We start from the raw sequence: 21,127 nt of genomic DNA on the forward strand, positions 1-21,127 counted from the left end.
TAATATAATTTTTGTTACAGTAGTGTAGTAACAAACCGAAATCTAAAAATAAGATTAGGGGATTGAATTAGGAAGAATAATTCTCGTATTTAAATTTCACAACAAATTAACATAAAAGACCCAAATTAAATCATCTCACCCGGCCAGATCTCGCTAAAGACTAAGGAAATATGTTGTGGCATTTTCTTTTCAGTAACTTAATAATATCATATCCTTAATCTTCCTGTCCAATTAGCTCGAATAAATATAGTAATAATATCTAGTTTCAATGATTTGGACATTGAACCAGCCTGCATTGATATCAGGCTAACATAAAAATACTAAACTAAAATTATTTTGCAATAAATATAAATTAATTCTAACATCAGTTTTACAGCTGAGAATTTGTACGATATAAACCTTTATAATATTGAATAAATCTGGGCTGATGAAAGGATTTGTGAGCACCAAGAGGGACGGCTGGACAAGACTCCAAATACTCTCTTTGTTGTTGTGGACTGTATGTAGGTATCACAGAGAAGACTATGTCCCACAAGAGTAACGTCAGCAGAACGAACTGGTGGATACAAACGCTAAACGAGACCGCTTTGTTATGATGGTTGGAAATGATGTCTCAAGCAAGGAGATATCATAGCCCAGCACAATAATTCAAACGCAGAAGAAAAAAAAAGGAGTAACACACGTGGGTTAGAATTCAAGTGGAGGTTTTATTGATGATGTTAATTCTCAGAAAGTGTTTGGGTATGCAGCTGCCGGAAAAGTGGCAGATTGAATGTTTCCTACGAGCTAGGAAACCTAATGTCTTTTTTTATTTTAGAACAATTTGAGGTTTCATTACGATTTGACGTTTCTTTTTGCGCTTAGATTACAACAATATTTAGACAAAAATTCAAGTGATTTTCAAATAAATTTCAGTTACAATTCAAAAATTCATAATATAAAATGTAATAATAAGTCTAAACAGTCATGTTTAGACAAATATAAACTTGTGAACCTTACCCTAATAAGTCCATGGTGATTGAGAATATAATCGGGGAATCAATGGGAGCAATATCAATAAATATTCCAATGTCAAGCATAACATATTATAACAAATCTTCAAAAGAGCACCCAATTCGAAATTTAAGTCAATTCATATAAAAATTTCAGCTTCTGGATGCTGAAGACAAGATCATATATAAGCTCTACACCACTCCTTGAAGACCAGCCTTGCACTAAATTATAGTGGCGAATTTTCCACATTCTCATACTTTGCAACGTTTTTGTCGATTTGAGTCTTTTTCAGAATATTCCTCTACTGTTGGCAAAAAAATATCAAGATAAAATTCAGAGACTCTCGATGTCACAGATTAAGGTTTTGTATGCAGAGTATTACCACTAAGAATGTTACTTTTAATTTTTAAATTTTTAATATTAAAATTCATTAAGGTAGCCCCCGATCCCCTGGACAATTATAGAAAACACACAAATCCAATTGTATGTAAATCACTAACTTTAAATAAATTAACTGAACTTCCTGTAAGATGAAATAATTATTTCTACTTTTAGTAAGTATTCAATCTTAGTGTTACCCACAACTGACACAATAATTTTCGAAAAGAGAAAAAAAAACGAAACTACCATATTCAACCTCAGACAAGAAGTCAATTGTCTTGAGGCCAAAGCCAATATCCCAAGACCGACAAAATAAATTGACCATATTGCCGATCGAATTGAAATGGGAAAAAACTATGCCAGCAATTACATGCATGTTTTGGCACATGAAAACAAACAAGCCCCCGTCCATCCATTCAACCATCCTATTTATCTACCAATCAATGATGGCATTGGTGATGATGGCGAGATACTGATAAGCTATCTCTTTGTAAACTTGGCCATAAAGTTCTGTGATCAACTTTTTTCGTGTCTATCGTTGACCACCTCAAAGGCTAAGGCTGACGGACATCAAAGATTTTTCATTTCATGCTTGAATGAAAGAAATGTATGGAGCCGTATGTGTGAAGGTACAATCTTCATTGAATACATCAGCCATATAAATTGTCATTGTGGTGCAGCTCTATCAAAATCTATAAATCTTCTTTGTTTCTGTTTTATTGATTTATTGCTTTTTTGGATAAAAAGTGTGACTTCTGTTGTTTTAAATGAAATTTGCCACTCAATGATGTCGAATTGAAAATCATATGGTAAAGCAAACAAATCCATAAACTTCGAAATGTGGACACCCTTTTTACGTTCAAAATCTACAACTATGTGAAATATGATCATTGATATATTTTTAAAGCAAAAATGAGAAAAAAAATCGCCGAAATGGAGTAAATGTACTCTTCTTCATATAAGAAATTCTGCGAGATTGCAGGTTCTTTGATTAGACAGCAAAATCGAGTTTCCCATACCATTGAATATTGGCTTGCTTTAGAGTGGATTAAATATGTTTTTTTTTCGTTTATAAATTCACGTATCAACTCCTGTGTCTTTTGAACACCATTTAGACCTAAATGTAGTACATGTACTCTTCTGCATATAAGAAATTCTGCGAGATATCAGGTTCTTTGATTAGACAGCAAAATCAAGTTTCCCATACCCTTGAATATTGGCTTGCTTTAGAGTGGATTAAATATGTTTTTTTTTTTTTATAAATTCACGTATCAACTCCTGTGTCTTTTGAGCACCATTTAGACCTATCGTATGTTACTTCAATGTCTTGAAAAGCCACAATTTAGTATTCATCAAAAGACAATGTGTATTCACTAAAATCTGAGACTGCATTGCAAGTAGTACATGCAATGCAGTCTCAGTACACACAAAGACAATATACTTTGCTCCGGAATGAAATTTTAGACAAACAATATTCCTCTTCGTGATAAAGTATTTTCCTTAATATCAATTAGGCCTAAATTTATGACTAATAAAAGTATTATCTTTAATATTTTTATTAGTTTTAAGAAAAATTTTTAAAAATGTCTAAAATTTCGTCCCTTGGAAAAGAAAACTCATCTTTCAGTGTAGACCTGCCTGAATTGCAAACTCTTGAATAGTGAAGAATATAAAAGAGTATTCAATCGAATCTTATTTTCATATTCTCAATAGTTTTTGTTGATAAATGTTAATGAATTTCGTTGATTAGCCGACAAAAAATGCGGGCGATAGACTGTTTATTTAACCCACTAAAAATGTGTGAAAATATGTTTTTTGTTTTTGTTTTCACTATTTTTTGGGGTATTTGTATGTGTTTTTCGTTTATTTACTTTTATCCATCTTTTTGGGATTTATTATTAAAGTCACGTTCTCGTTGCTTTTGCGGTTTAGGAAAAAGTTTTGTTTTCTATTATACGTACATATATCCGCCCGTTTCTCCGATTCACTATTATTTTTACTATAAGATTGACTAATCTTTGTGAAATGGGTTTTAGTTACTAAGAGCATGTCTGTTTATGTTTTTTGTCTGGTGTTATTTTTATGGTCAATGAATTTTTGGAGCATTACTAGCGATTGTGCGAGAAAAGTTGTTAAAGGTTTTTTCATACTGTTTTTTTGTTCGAGAAATTTGGTTTTTTGTTTTATTTTCTCTCGAAATAAAAAAAAGTAGTTCTAAAACACTCAAACAAAAAAAATGAATTAACTAAGGAAACAAGGAAACTTTCTCAAAATGTAATAATTCCAATATGTAATAATAGGGTTAAATTGGCTTTAGTGGCTTAGAACTAAAGCCAATTTAACCCTATTATTACATATTGGAATTATTACATTTTGAGAAAGTTTCCTTGTTTCCTTAGTTAAATTTATAAAAAAGGGCAAAATTATATGAACCATAAAGATTTACAAAATGTTTCGCACAAAACAGTTCTGAATTTCTTAAAATTTATATACTTTACTACAAATGCGTCCATCTTGAACTTCGGATGGCGCTAAACATGACATTTTTGCAACTCCAGTTTGTTTTTTGTTCAAACTAGAAAATGTCCCAGCAAAAAAAAAAAAGCGTCGCCAAAAAAGTATTGAAAATGTTCTTTCTTGGATCCGGAAGTGGTGCCAAATTGACGAAGAAGCGATGAATTTATGATGGGCTTGTCATAGGACGGATGTCCAACATTTCAACAGCCGCTGCACTGAATTTGCATCACTTCTTAAGGTGTGAGGTGAATTCAGTGTTTTGGATGTAAATTAAGAATTTTTGTGATAATTTTTAAAATTTTTTATGATTTTTAATACATTATAACGCTTGTCTGGAACGTTTGTCATCAAATATTTTCAAAAATTCGCAATTTTTCTAGAAAGGATTTAACATTTTTTCGGCTAAATTTAAAAAAATTGTACCAGTTTATTAATGCTTAATAAGTTCTTAACCTATTTGAAACAAATAAATATAAATTTCCCATTAAAAATATGAAAAAAGAGGGTTATAAAAAATTGACTCAAATGAACTTCCTGTGCAGTTAAAATAAAGTACATGTTTGGCAGAGCATTTTTGGAAGTTCTTTTAAAGTTGTGTCTGGAGAAGAACTCCCAAATTTTTTTGCTGGGGTTATTTATCAAATTATTATTAATAAATGTTCTTGAATTTCAATTTACTTTTTTGTAATACAGTTTAGGTAAAGTTTTCTAAATTAACCAATATTATCATTCCTGCACTAAAAAAAAAAAAAACAATGAACCTATCAGGAAAGAAAATTTTAGTTTAATTTTAGAAAAAACTGTACTGTTTCTAGTAGCAGATGTCACGCCGATTTCACAAAAAAAGTAAATAATTTTCTACCAATTCAAGAAAATTTATTAGACAAAATTATTATTTTTCACTTATGAAAGAAGTGAAGTTCATAACTTGAAAGGAATAATTGGAGTTCAAAATTGCAAAAATGTCTTTAGAGCCATACGAAGTTCAAGATGGGAACTCTGAACTATTTTGCGGGAAACGTGAATTTAGTTAATCTTTATGATTCATTGGTGTATAATTTTTTCCTCTATTTTAAAGTCATGAAAACCTTCTTAAAACGTAATAATTCTAAGAACTAAAATAGAATTAAATCGGCTTGAAATATTGGGTTCCCTTTTTTGAGTGCAGTCGATTCACTGTTTTTTGAGTGTAATATCGTTATAAACCTTCAATAGAATACATGATTTTTATACAATATTACAATAAAAAAATGTATACATTAGTCCCGCGAAGCATAAAACTTGCTTGTCTGCAGGAAAACCCTGCGCCACACTGTGGAACAGGGTTAGTACATATGTTTGCAACACCCAGAAGGAGACGAGATAGACACAGGGTGTCTTTGGCAAAAATACTCAGGCTGGGCTCTTGAGTCGATATAGCCATGTCCGTCTGTCCGTGAACACAAAGTCTAGGTCGCAGTTTTAGCCAATCGACTTCAAATTTGGCACAAGTATGTGTTTTGGCTCAGTATAGAACCCTATTGAGTTTGGAAGAAATCGGTTCAGATTTAGATATAGCTCTCATATATATATTTCGCCCGATAAGGACTTATATGGGCCCAGAAGCCATAGTTTTACCCTAATTTGCTTAAAATTTTGCACTAGGAGTACAATTAATAGTGTAGTCAAGTGTGCCAAATTTTATTAAAATCGGTTCAGATTTAGATATAGCTTCCATATTTATCGTTCGCCCGATTTACACTCATATGACCACAGTGGCCAATTTTCTACTCCGATTTAATTGACATTTTGCACACGGAGTAGAATTATATAGCTCCCATATATATGTTTTTCTGAATTCGACAAAAATGGTCAAAATACCAACATTTTCCTTGTAAAATCGCCACTGCTTAGTCGAAAAGTTGTAAAAATGACTCTAATTTTCCTAAACTTCTAATACATATATATCGAGCGATAAATCATAAATAAACTTTTGGGAAGATTCCTTACAATTGCTTCAGATTTAAATGTTTCCCATATTTTTTTACTAACATTGTGTTCCAACCTAGTGCATTAGCCGACTTAAATTTTGAGTCTATAGATTTTGTAGAAGTCTATCAAATTCTGTCCAGATCGAGTGATATTTAAATGTATGTATTTGGGACAAACCTTTTCATATATTGTACCCAACACATTTGACGGATGTGATATGGTATCGAAAATTTAGATCTACAAAGTGGTGCAGGGTATAATATAGTCGGCCCCGTCCGACTTTAGACTTTCCTTACTTGTTTTCTATATATCCAAAATCCTTACTATATTAACCACGCTGTAATTTATTTTTACTATTTTTAGAAAGCATAATAGGTTACCAATCCTCTAATAAGCACATTGTAAGTTGCAAAAATTTATTGTACGCGTCTCTCTCTCTCTCTTACTCTTTGATAAAATTTTAAAATGCTTTTTTGGGACAATACAATTTAATTTGTCACAGTTGTATGCTATTTCATGTATCACTATATATATACGTATAAAATGGGGATCTTTTCTTTTAAAAACCCCGTTTTGATGCAATTTTTGCAAATACTAAACCAAATAGGAGAACTGCAGAAATATGTTAGACCTGCAAAATTCATACTTCCTTTTGTTACTTTAATGAAAATGCGTTAAAAAATTAGCTCGAGAAAGTAAATAGATGCACTTAGATTAGTGATGTGCTTTCAATAACAATCGACTTGATATTCGAGTACAATCCGGTTCGATTAATACCAAAAAGATTCGATTCGATTAATATAAAAAGATTGTAGGTTAGATTAGGTGGCAGCCCGATGTATCAGGCTCACTTTGACTATTCAGTCCATTGTGACTGTATATTTTGATTAATGCCTTCTACATAAATTAATTTAATCTGAAAAATTATGTTTGGCCACAAAATCATTAAAATGTTGTGACTTTATTTTTATTAAGATCAACCGGTTGTAATTCGTTCTTCATCACTACGATGAAAATGACAAGATATAACGACATGTGTTGCCACCTGATTACTAAAAACGCATGATAACTATATTAGTGCTATTAATGATTAAAGAATACCTATTTTTATATAAGACTTATAAAATAAAAAGATTGTGATAGCTATCACTGATTTAAAGTGCACGTTAATGATTTTTTTATAAATAAGACCGTAAGTCTTTAAGTATTTATACATCTCCTGTGTCTTAAGTCTTTTAACTAATTTATCTCAAGTTTGTGTCTTAAGTTTTTTTGTTTCTTTGTAGAATTTCTTTAATGTTTGTTTCTTCTTTGACAATTATCGTATTAACCATATTTATTTCATTTCTTTTCATATTTGTGTTTTTACAATTGCTCTCAACACTTCATCTAAAATGAAACCTAGTTTACACATAAGGCAAACACTTTCATTTTCTTGTCACATTATTACACTTTTTTCTTCACATCACATCTTCTTTTTCTTCTCAAACTAACCGAGACAACATAATCATAGCTGATTAATCATGATTCTTCCGAAAATGTAGTGTAAATTATGAATCATAATTTGATTTAAACAAGACGACAACGGACGACGAAGACGGCAACATAAACGAACGAATTGTTTTGTAAGAGAAAAAAGCAACAACAAACACAAAATGACACTAAGATAAGCACTTTCATATTGCGTGCTGTTACCATTTATGTGTCATAAAATGATAGACATACCGCTGTGTTATGTGTATTTCTTATATTTTATTTTTTTATTTATATTTCATCTCCACTCTTTCATTGTGGAAAAATGACAAAGTAGGCATATTGTCATACGGTAAGTAGCAGACCACAGTCGACCAACCGCATTAGCAAAATTCACAATAACGTTAATGAAAATGAAGAAAAGCACACAAAAATGAAACAGACAGACGACTAGTGTACCTGCGGAGATTTTCAAGTTTTTAAATCTGGTAATGCTTAAATTACCATAATTAAGGCATTCATTAACAATGCTACAAAACAATCATAGTGAGTGAATGCAATTGTTTTATTCTTCAAAAGCGTTCCAAAAAACAATGTCAGGGTAAAATCGTAATTTGACTTACTAAATTACTGACGAAAACAACAACATCATTGACATTATTGTATACTTTTTTTCGAAGACATTGAAAGAAATGAAAAGAAATTATATGTAAATTAATTTACTTACTTTCGTTTTTTTTTTTCTCCCAATTATTTAATTTAAAGTAGCAATTTGTTTGTCTTGTTCCTTATATAATTGCTTAATTTTCAAATGGCGCCACTATGATTTCCATTTATTATTATTATTATATTTTAATTAAGGCAGTTAGTTTGGATGTTTTTCTTATTGGGATTTTTTTAAATAATAATTTATGTATAGTTTTATATAAAAAGTTGTGTCATATGCCCAATGCAGCGTTAACGTAACTCCCAAAGGGATGAGTTAAAAATTAATTTTTTAAAAACTCAAGAATATTGTAATATTTTAAAGCATATACCCCATACGCAGAAAAAATTTTCACGAAAATTTTTCCAATCGTTATTGAGTTTTAAAAAATATTCAATTAAAAATTTAATTCTATTATAGTTGCTCAAACTGGGCTTTTTGGTCAGTTAATTTTTTTTATGAATTAAATAAAACTAATTTATTTCATATTTTACTCAACATTTCGTTGGTTCTTTCCAACTTCATCAGGAGTGTTTTATTGAAAATCCTAGGGACAAAATTGCACAGTTTTTACATTGTTCTATGGCGTGCATAATAAGCTCTACTTACAATTAGTTTTACACTTTCTTATTAATTAAAATAAAACTGGACATCACGACAAGTATTTTAACAATAATTAATAATAATAAGTAAAATTATTGCAGCGAACCCCCTTATACTACTATCACAGAACTGAACACATTAAAATATTGCAACTGAATAATGTAGTTTTGTGTTGTCTTCATCTTCCTTTGTGTTAATAGATATTTTTATTCTCTCTTGTATACGTAGGCTCTCTAGTGTATATCTCTTATTTTTGATCTTCTCTTTGTCCAATATTTTTAATTGATTCAACAAATGTTTTAATTGAAGCAAAAATTAATAGTATCAATTAACTTTTTAATTGGATTATTATTATTTTTTAATTGCTACTATCATTTCTGTGATTGAAGACATTTCAATTAAAAATTAATTGGATCTATTAATTTCGTGATTGAAGACAAAAAATATTTTTTTATGTGTAGGTATTGTAATAACAATCAAAAAGTCTATTTTTTCAAAATTTAGACTTTTGACCATTGCAGGTAAATTTTTTGACTTTTTAAAAATCAAAAAAGTTGAACTTCGATTCTGTCGTCACTACCATCAACTTTTTGATAAATTTTCAGTCTAAACAGAGATACATTCTAAATTCCAAGTCGACGTTTTCATTAAAGATCTCGTATTAGTACATTTAGTTACTATTAAAATACAACAAGTATATACGGCCGTAAGTTTGGCCAGACCGAATCTTATGTACCCTCCACCATGGATTGCGTAGAAACTTCTACGAAAGACTGTCATCCACAAATTTCAACTCACATGGTTGTTAAATATCATATGCTACTACCACGTACCAAATTTCAACCAGATCGGATGAATTTTGCTTCTCCAAAAGTCACCGGAGGTCAAATCTGGGGATCGGTTTATATATATCCTGCATGGTTGTTGGATACCCTATACTAACATCACGTACCAAATTTCAACCGAATGGGAAGAATTTTGCTCTTCCAAGGTGCTCTGGAGGTCAAATCTGGGGATCGGTTTATATGGGCCTATATATAATTACGGACCGATATCGACCAATTTTTGCATAGGTGTTTGAGGCCATATATTAACATCACGTACCAAATTTCAACTGAATCAGATGAATTTTGGCCTTCTAAGAGGCTCCGGAGGTCAAATCTGGTGAAACCGATCACCAGATTTGACCTCCGGATTTGGGGGCTATATATAATTATGGACCGATATGAACCAATTTTTGCATGGTTGTTAGAGACCATATACTAACACCATGTACGAAATTTCAGCCGGATCGGATGAAATTTGCTTCTCTCAGAGGCTCCGCAAGCCAAATCGGGGGATCGGTTTATATGGGGGCTATATATAATTATGGACCGATGTGAACCAATTTTTGCATGGTTATTAGAGGCCATATACTAACACCATGTACCAAATTTCAGCCGGATCGGATGAAATTTGCTTCTCTTAGAGGCTCCGCAATCCAAATTGGAGGATCGGTTTATATGGGGGATATATATAATTATGGACCGATAAAGACCAATTTTTGCATGGTTGGTAGAGACCATATACTAACACCATGTACCAAATTTCAGCCGGATCGGATGAAAATTGTTTCTCTTAGAGGCTCTACAAGCCAAATCGGGGGATCGGTTTATATGGGGGCTATATATAATTATGGACCGATGTGGACCAATTTTTGCATGGTTGTTAGAGACCATATACTAATACCATGTACCCAATTTCAGCCGGATCGGATGAAATTTGCTTCTCTTAGAGGCCTCGAAAGCCAAATTTGGGGGTCCGTTTATATGGGGGCAATACGTAAAAGTGGACCGATATGGCCCATTTGCAATACCAACCGACCTACATCAATAACAACTACTTGTGCCAAGTTTAAAGTCGATAGCTTGTTTCGTTCGGAAGTTAGCGTGATTTCAACAGACGGACGGACGGACGGACATGCTCAGATCGACTCAGAATTTCACCACGACCCAGAATATATATACTTTATGGGGTCTTAGAGCAATATTTCGATGTGTTACAAACGGAATGACAAAGTTTATATACCCCCCATCCTATGGTGGAGGGTATAAAAAGTAGGTTTTTAAGATCATAAAATGTCGACATCGAAAAGTTTACTTTCTTTTTACAAAAAAAATTGATGAGTCGAAATATCGATTATAGAATTCGTGTGGTAACTATAATTTTGTTGTTGAGTTTGAATTTTGGTCTGAACATTATTGTGTGAGAATTACGAATTTAGTTAATAGTTATTATTTATTTTTTATCCCCCTTTCAGTTCATTTAAATAGCGTATACAAAAAAATTTCAAGTCAAGGAAACTTTGTCATATTGGAACAATTTCAACTAAAACATAGTAATATCCCCGAACTAAAATAGAGTTAAATTGGCTTTAGTGCCATGGAGAGTTCATTTTTTTAGTATATCGAGTTCAAGAGAGACTACATTGGAAATAAATCGCCACTTTTACAAAAAGTTTGTAGTTATTTTAGGCAACCCTCGTATTTAAGTTGTTTAAAGCAAAGTGTATTGTATAAATGGAAATCAGTAATAGTCCATTGAATACCGAGGGTCTCTTGGCTATGCCTTTATAAAAAGTTTCAAATAAAATTAAATCAATACCATTCAATTTTACTTTTTCTTTTATTGGAACTTTCATTCGCAAAAAAACTAAAAAAAAAATTAAAAAATAAAATTTCCCAAAGCATACCACCGGCAAAAATGCAAATGAGTAAAAAAAACTTTCAAAATATTTAAGGGCATTTTTAATAAAATATGTGAAATGTCAAAGCGGAAATTTATAAGTTTCGTTTCTCTGTTTTCAGCAGACCATTATGTGAAATGCCATTTAAATCCATATAAAGCAAAAGAAAAGGGTAAATAAGAAACAGAAAAGAAAACCGACACACCGGGCAATGAAAATCAAATGCTACCTAATTTGTTTATATAAATCTATACCATAGGTAAACAAATAACTATACAAATGTATATACTATGCTATATATGTATATAAATTATATATTAAAATTTTAGAAGACCACAAATAAATTTCACCAAACAGCTGTGACGTTATTGGGATTCATTGTGGCCAAAAACTGAATGCTGTTGTTGAATGTTTTTTTGTTTATTTAATACATTTTTGTCTTAAACTTGGGCTGTGACTGGTGTGGATGCTGACGGTTTTTTATTGATGCCAATCTTGCTAAGCTTTACACTTAAATGCTTACCTGTTTATATCATATGAAGTGAAATATCTTCATATTTGCTATTGTAGCAATTGCTGTTGCTATACCATTGATGAGTTTTTTTACTTAGTTTTTGCTCTAAGTACCAATGGAAGTAATTGAAATAAGTAGGTATGCTTTAAAGTATTTTTTCATTATTGCTTTTTGTTTTTAAATTTTTAGTGAATCATAAGAATTTCAAACACGCACTGTTACTTTCATTGCTATTTTTACACTTCTGGTGTTGAAGCAGTAAAGAAAAGTACCAACAGTCTTCATATGAAGTCTATTCACACTTGAAGGTATGTATGTTTGTTATTGTTAGTTTCATATAAAGGAAATGGAGAAAGACCACGACAATGAATTCATGGTATGTGGAATATGTTTGTGTGTCTGTTTCTCTTTTTTTCAATATGGTAGTGCCATAATTCAGTTATTAACAATTTTATGCAAATTAATTTCTCTTGAATATTTTTAATGAAGAAATTATGGCCTCTTAAAGAATTATTAAATTAATAGTGTCTGTAAGCGGAGAGTCTATAAATGCCAATTGGAGAAAATAATTCATTTAAAATTTTTGTGTCACAAACTAAGGTGTGGTTGAAAAGAAATTTATGCAAATGAGTACTTAATTATATAGGTTATTAATGTGATGTCCATAATGAGAAATTGAGATCAAAAAGGTTAATTAAAAATTTTTGGAATTGAAATCAATCTACATTAAAATAACACTAGGCAACACACAGTTGCTATTTAATTACAAAAATTGCAAAAATAATCGTTATCTAATTGGTCTAGAAAAATAGTGCTGTCATATTTTCTGCTAAAAAATTTAGCGTAATAGATGAAGTGGTTTAAGAGATATATAAAATTTAAATTTTAGAAATTTATAAATAAATTAATAAAAAATTTTAAAGAAGCGATAAGTATGTTTTATCAATATTGTAAATACACGCAGAGAAGGAATATGATCAACCCAACCATATTTCAAGAGCAAAATGTTCCTTTTTCACTGAAAACATGTTACGTGTTTGACGACACCATGTTATTTTCTCGCAAATTATGTATCTGATTTCGGAAAGCATGTTATGTTTGACGACAAAAATGCTACATGATTGCCGTGAAAAAGTAACATGGACCTCTTGAAATATGTGAGGTGGTCATACTCCTTATCTGGGTGTATAGATATTATGGGCATCGGTATTATGAAAGATTAAAAATGGTGGCAGACACAGAACCATTCGCATGATAGATAAATGGGAAATGAAAAATTAATTTTTAAGCGAAATCGTCTGGAATTGAGAAATATATTTAAAAAAGAGACCATTTACCTCTTACGGGAAATTGGGGCAAATTGCTACTAACCGACCCACCATGCGAATTTTGCGCAATTTTTAAATTTTAATATAATTTATTAATTTCTATACTGTCTTTAATAAAATCTTATTGAATCTACACATTTATTGAAAAAATCTATTGTTCAACATATTCCCAAAGTTTTTACTTTCTGATGCGATCAGGATTTTCAAAATAAAGTTTTCCTAAGCGTTTGTTCCAGAGGACCTGTCTATGACGTCATGAGGACCTGTCTATGACGTAGTCCTACTAAGTTGTGTCAGGACGTGTCTTTTGGAATGAGCCCAAGTCATGTCCTAAAGTGTAAATTTACCCCGTTCATGACAAACCCATGTTAAAGTGACCGATTCCTTCCATAAGTTTTGACCAGAACTGGGATTGGTCCATACACACCAGGCACTAGTCACGTACCGGTTCTGGGGTTGATCCATTTTCCGTAGAAATGTTTCAGATTAATTCAACAACATCGTTAATGTTTTGTGTTTTTTTTTTTTATTCAATCAGGAAAATAATTGATCCAATTGTTTTTTAAATTCCTTCAATCACGAAAATAATTGTACCAATCACAAAATTAATTAGAAATAAAAACTTTAATTGATTTTGGTCCCAGGATTCAATTAGTGTTTTAATTGAGACAGTCCATTATATATGGTATATATTATTATTTAAAATTATTGTTTTAATAAAATAATTTTCTTGTAATTTTATAAAGATTTTATACTTTCTTATGAATTTTTCGGTAATAATTTTAGTTTGATTATTCTTTGTATAGTCAATTTAAATTTTAATAATCCCATGAATAGTATGTAACTACCCAGCAAAAAAAGCGTCGCCAAAAAGTAATGAAAAGTGGTGCAAAATTGACGCAGAAGCGATGAATTTAACATAGGCTTGTCATAGGATGGAAGTTCTCCATTTCAAAAGACGTTCCACTGAATTTGCATCACTTTTTTAGGTGTGATCCGAATTCAATATTTTGGATGTAATTTAAAAAATTCTGTGATATAAAATTATAAAAATAAATAATTTTTACAATTTTTTATAATTTTAGTCTTGTCTGAAACGTTTGACTTTAAATATTTTCAAAAATTCAAAATTTTTTCAGATTGGATTTAGAATTTTTTTCGACATAATTTAAACCATTCTTAAACTGTTTTTAACCAATTTGAAACAAAAAAAGTTAAAAATACTCATTAAAAGTATGAAAAAACCAAGTTATACAAAATTGAATTAAAAAAACTTCCTGTGCAGTTAAAATAAAGAACATCATTGGGAGTGCATCTTCTGGAAGGGCTTTTAAAGTTGTGCCTTTGGAAGAACTTCCAAATTTTTTTGCTGGTTAATTATTTCCGAGCAAAGTTTTCAATTATATTTTTAATTTATTTAATTAAAATAAGAATTGGGATAACTAATATTTTAATTGAAAATCATCATTTTAAAAATTTGCTATATTTTCCAATTTGATTGAAACGTTAATAGTATCAGCTAATGTTTTAATTGACTACATGTTTAACTTCATTCCGCTTTTTAATTGAAACGATTTTGGTAATATTTTTTTCTGTGTGATCAGTCAACCTACACAGCAAAAAATTGTTTGTCTGCAATCACGAAATTAATTGATCCAATTCATTTTTAATTGAAATTTCTTCAACCACAAAAATGATAGTATCAGGCACAAAAAAAAAATAATTGATACAAGTAATTTTTCTGATTGATAGTTATCTTAATTAAAATATTAGTTGAATAAATTGAATTTTCCATTGAAATTTATTTTAAAATTTAAATTTGAAATTGTAATAATTTCAGTGATATTTTTTTTCTGTGTAGGTATCCATTGTACTACGAAAGTGAGATTTATGACTGAATACACTCACCAATGCCAACCGCATTGTCCATCAATTAGTCTTCTGTATAGCTTGAGTTGCTATTTGAAGATCTAATTATGGTTTAATGAGAATTCTATGGAAAAAAACTAAACAGTTCCATAGAATACTTGTTTCTACAATAATTTGCCTCTTCGAAAATTCTTAATTTGCCCCACATTTTGAAATATATTAATGTTATTATTAATAAACTAAATAACATTAAACGACTGCGCAAATGTAAGTATTAAACTGTGTGAATAAAACCATATAACAGTAACTTAATCAGAAAAAATGGAATGGCTACTACATCTACACCGCAGAAAATATGAAAAGTCAATATTTTAAATAAAATAAATCTTTTTATATTGGAAACCAGTATATCAAAGAGACAAGATCGCTCGATTTCTTTAGTCTCTAAAATTGTATGTGCTTTTTTACGGAAAACCCTAAATGAAAAAATCTCATAATCTTTAAAAATGCCCCAGTTTGTCTCTGTGTATGATTGGAAACTATAAAAAAGCAATAACAACCCAGAAAACATAATTAACACGAACATCCATACAACAAGTGGCCACTGATGAAGGTGATGCCTCATGCCTAGAGTATGTTAAAATTAATTTGTTATGAGGAACTCACGCAAATCTTTAAATTTTGAAGAATGCAGAAGTGCAATAAAATAAACAATATAATGAAAATCAACAACAACAGTGCAATTGAAACGGAGAAAAACCACAAGAAAAGCGGTTCATTAAAAATAAAACGAGGAAAAGACATGAATGCTATAATAACAACAAAATAGTAGAGAAAATTTAGAATCCATATAACAGTTTCGAGCTAATTTTCCAAGAATTGGTAGGGAAACTCACATAATGGTTAATGTAAATTAAAAACATTACTAAAATATCAAATGTCAGTGTATCTTGAAAGTAATCCCTTAAGAAAGTTTCAGTATTTGTACAGCAATTTCCATTTAAGACATTTAAGTTTGTGTTTATATTCTTGGAAAATGTATTATATCTTTCTTCGGTTCTATATTCCATTTATGTTCATTACCAAGTAAGAAGAAAAACTTGGTGCTTGGCAAAGGTCACAACTTCTAGCTCTTTATGAATGAAAAACAAAAGACTTAAGCAACAAACTTTCGTGCATTATATCAGTACACTCAGTAATGCTACACCCAAAGAAATTTGTTGGTACATACACCAGAAAAATCTGCTAAAACAGCAGAAAGTCTTTCGAAAAATGGAAAGCAGTCACTGTTTGCTGAAACAGCAAACAGGTGTGTACTTTAGAATCAGAGGTCGAACTGCAACATTTTTTAATAGAAAAGTTTATTAGCGAAATCATTTTAGAAATAACAGGTTGGCTGATAAGTCCCCGGTCTGACACATAGATGGCGTCGCTAGTATTAAATGCATATTATTTTTATATAGTACCAACCTTCAAATGATTTGTGTCAAAATTTGACGTCTGTAAGTCAATTAGTTTGTCAGATAGAGCGTCTTTTGTGAAGCAACTTTTGTTATTGTGAAAAAATGGAAAAAAAGGAATTTCGTGTTTTGGTAAAATACTGTTTTCTGAAGGGAAAAAATACGGTGGAAGCAAAAACTTTTTCCGGACTCTGTCCCAGGGAAATCAACAATAATTGATTGGTATGCAAAAATCAAGCGTGGTGAAATGAGCATGGAGTACAGTGAACGCAGTGGACGCCCAAAAGAGGTGGTTACCGATGAAAACATCAAAAAAATCCACAAAATGATTTTGAATGACCGTAAAATGAAGTTGATCGAGATAGCAGAGGCCTTAAAGATATCAAAGGAACGTGTTGGTCATATCATTCATCAATATTTGGATATGCGGAAGCTCTGTGCAAAATGGGTGCCGCGCGAGCTCACATTTGACCAAAAACAACAACGTGTTTATGATTCAGAGCGGTGTTTGCATCTGTTAACTCGTAATACACCCGAGTTTTCCGTCGATATGTAACAATGGATGAAACATGGCTCCATCGCTACACTCCTCAGTCCAATCGACAGTCGGCTGAGTGGACAGCGTCCGGTGAACCGTCTCCGAAGCGTGGAAAGACTCAAAAGTCCGCTGGCAAAGTAATGGCCTCTGTTTTTTGGGATGCGCATGGAATAATTTTTATCAATTATCTTGAGCAGGGAAAAACCATCAACAGTGGCTATTATATGGCGTTTGAAGGTCGAAATCGCGGCAAAACGGCCCTATATGAAGAAGAAAAAAGTGTTGTTCCACCAAGACAACGCATCGTGCCACAAGTCATTGAGAACGATGGCAAAAATTCATGAATTGGGCTTCGAGTTGCTTCCCCAACCACCGTATTCTTCAGATCTGGCCCCCAGCGTCTTTTTCTTGTTCTCAGACCTCAAAAGGATGCTCGCAGGGAAAAAATTGGCTGCAATGAAGAGGATCGCCGAAACTGAGTCCTATTTTGAGGCAAAACCGAAGGAGTACTACCAAAATGGTATCAAAAAATTGGAAGGTCGTTATAATCATGGTATCGCTCTTGAAGGGAACTATGTTGAATAATAAAAACGAATTTTGACAAAAAAATGTGTTTTTCTTTGTTAGACCGGGGACTTATCAGCCAACCTGTTATTCTTCGAAAGGCTTAAATTCATTATAACAAATTCATTTCAAATAAATAATTTTTATAGAAATATTCCATCATGTTGTGGAATAGCATAAAATCCCATGTAGTCTAAAATGAAAGTCTGGAACCATTTATAAATAAAATCTTCAATTTTCAATAGAGAAAATATGATATATCGTACACCGAAAGCAAGTAGGTAGAATAACTAAATGGTACTTCGTGTTTAGAGATTTCAACAAAACCAGAAAAATTTAATGCCCTGTTGTAAAATGAACTAAAAGTAAAGAAGAAAATCATTGGCGCCAAATCATGACCATTGTAATCATGCAGTAGTTCATTCTTACTACTTTTGGGAATCGTAGAAAAATGTTTGTTTGCTTTAGTTCGTATTGACTTATGCCTACGGTCATTGAAGTTTATTCCCACTTTTAGTTTATAATATGTGTCTCAAACATTAAAAAACAAGATTTCATTAAGCTATGAAAATTAAAAAAAAAAAACAAATATTTTTTTGCAATAAAAATAAGTTAAATTTACCGATAGATTCACTGAAAAAACAATGAACCCACCAGGAAGAAAAATTTTGGTTAATTTTAGAAAATGTAGATTATTTTTAGAAAATTTTAACTAAACAGTATTACAAAAGTTGGCATCACAAAAATAAGTAAATATTCGTCGACAAATTCAAGAAAATTTATTAGACGTAATTGACTTTTTTCAAGAACACCTAAAATTTCTTGAAGTACATCTTCTGTTAACTACAAAAAATGGGAACAACTTGCCGTGAACGTAACTTAAGATAAAAACGGTATCTTCACTCTTATATCCTGTTTTTGATCCTAGACTCCAAACCAAACTGGTGCCATTTCCTGGTTCTTGCTGTCCGTTCTTCTATATTTCTATCTGTTCCTTGATTACCAAACAAAAGTCTAATTTAGATTAAAGAGGATGATGAAATAAATACTAAATAAGTCGTATTACCCTTATTCAAAAAATCGATGTAAAGCGTACTTTGAGAATCCCAGACAATGGTGGCCAACACCGTTTAGAACAGTCTTCGGTTTCTTCGAAGTACATTCGCTACACTTCTCTGTTTCGACTGTTTCTTGGTCTACGATTTATCTTAGTGCAACCATTTCACGACGATGGAAAAACTCCCTCTGATTGCATCATCCTTTTCAGTAAGACTAAATGTAACTACCATATATCCCACCGATATATGGTAGTTTAGGGCAGTATCCTCTCTGAGAGGAAATAAAACACCATTCATTTATAGATATGATTTAAAATTTCGTATACTTTGAAATTCTAATTCTATAGTTTTGTAAACAAAATCAAAAGATTTAAATCACAAATTCATTAAGGAAGTCTTTGTGATACAGTTGATAGTTTTAGTATAGTTCTTATGTAAATCTTATACAATTTGAATTCTTACATTGATGTAGAAATTGGAATAAATCTACCACCTCAAAAACGTTCAACTCTGAGGAATTTGATTGCACTTTGGGAATATCCTATATTTCATTTGCAGTATAACATAAATAAAATAAATTCCCCCCGAAGAAGGTTAGGTTAGGTTAGGTGGCAGCCCGATGTATCAGGCTCACTTAGACTATTCAGTCCATTGTGATACCACATTGGTGAACTTCTCTCTTATCACTGAGTGCTGCCCGATTCCATGTTAAGCTCAATGACAAGGGACCTCCTTTTTATAGCCGAGTCCGAACGGCGTTCCACATTGCAGTGAAACCACTTAGAGAAGCTTTGAAACCCTCAGAAATGTCACCAGCATTACTGAGGTGGGATAATCCACCGCTGAAAAACTTTTTGGTGTTCGGTCGAAGCAGGAATCGAACCCACGACCTTGTGTATGCAAGGCGGGCATGCTAACCATTGCACCACGGTGGCTCTCCGAAGAAAATCTCATCCATTTTTCAGGGAAATTAATAATGTCCGATGAAGGTCATATGTCATAATGTTTTGTAAAGAAAATCAAAAGACTTAGGCTACAAACTTCATGAAGGAAATTTTAATGACACAGCTGACAGCTTTGACACAGTTCTTTTGATTACAGTAGAAAAACTAATTACCTTTGTACACTTTCTCAAACTGAATACCGGCCTATAATCCTTGATTTTTTAGTGTAAATTTATTGCTGTTGGAGTAATTCCTTCTCAGATGATTTATTGATATTTCAAAAGCACCATTATAACACTTGGCAATAGTGATAGCAAACGATTTAACTACCGTTTTCTTTATTTATATTCTTGTTTTTCCCAATTGAGGATAGAAAATCAATTAGTTTTGTGCCGTAGATTCTTATTTTTCTCTTATTCTTTCACATTAGCTTTAAGTCACACCACATGCGTATATTTTATCACAAGTTTTTCCTTTTGAATATATATATTTTTTTCAATTTTTTCTTTTTCCACAATTTTCTTTCACTTGCTAGTTTTTTCTTAACATTTTTCAACTTCTTCTCGTTTTGCAGTAAAAATCAATGTGAATGGATGATATTTTTTTAAGCCCGTCAAATACGACCGTATTGTCGTATGGTCGCGTACTGAATGAAACTTGTAAGTTTCGAATGAAAGAAATGTGTTTTCTGTGTGTTTTACTAAAAAGAAAGCACACCACTTTTTTATGTATGTTTGTATTACGTTTTCGTTTGCTTGCGTTTGCTGTGTGTTTATAGGTGTGTGTGTGTATGTCTGTACGAGTGGCTAGTTGCCGAGGAGCTGTAGATGAAACAGCTGCAGCAATAATATGGTCTTTATTTTTTGGATCTTCCACTATATCATAACCAACACCATTCCATACCGCATTTTTGCAGTTGACGCATACGCTTGTGGCTATTTTTGTACGCTGCCGTTTGTTGTCTTTGATTTTTGCTGCAGTCTATCAACTACCAAAACATTACCACTACTATCAGCAAGGCTGCTACTGGTTAATGTGGCGCTCTATTCGAAAAACTTCATCATGAAGTTTAGTGTTATTGGTGCCCTGCACTTACACACATTTATACAATTAAATATCACAAGACATATTGCAAAAGTAGATGCCTTAATATCAATGAACATCTTTAACACTGAAGTTTTCATAAAATTTAAGATTACAAGATTAACTCTCGATGAAAAGGTGATTTTTGGAGGTAATGGAAACACCAAATAAAAAATATTCCGAAATTTTTACAATCTCATTTCTTGATTATACTCCACGCCTCATAAATTTTGTGAATTTTATATTGATAATTGTACTACTTTCCTTGCAAGAAAGAAATAATTAAAACTATTCTTCCTTGAACATAACAAGTAAATGATGAAAAGGTAATAAAATAAAAATGAAAGTTTTATTTTGCATACAAAAATCATAAAACTATAAATGAATAAAATCCCCCTTA

At 31.5% G+C, this 21,127-nt stretch overlaps 1 protein-coding gene across 1 annotated transcript in view; it reads right to left on the reverse strand.

The window, feature by feature from the left end:
* The window catches only part of LOC142220284 (uncharacterized), a 69,320-nt gene extending 49,040 nt beyond the window's left edge, over positions 1-20,280 (reverse strand). The window contains exon 1 of the mRNA XM_075289368.1: positions 19,818-20,280. The gene's annotated coding sequence lies outside the window, so the exon portion shown is untranslated. The remainder of the gene's footprint in view (positions 1-19,817) is intronic.
* Positions 20,281-21,127: the final 847 nt, after the last annotated feature.

This window comes from Haematobia irritans, chromosome 1 (genome assembly GCF_050003625.1).
Source record: "Haematobia irritans isolate KBUSLIRL chromosome 1, ASM5000362v1, whole genome shotgun sequence".
In the NCBI taxonomy this organism is placed as follows: Eukaryota; Metazoa; Arthropoda; class Insecta; order Diptera; family Muscidae; genus Haematobia; species Haematobia irritans.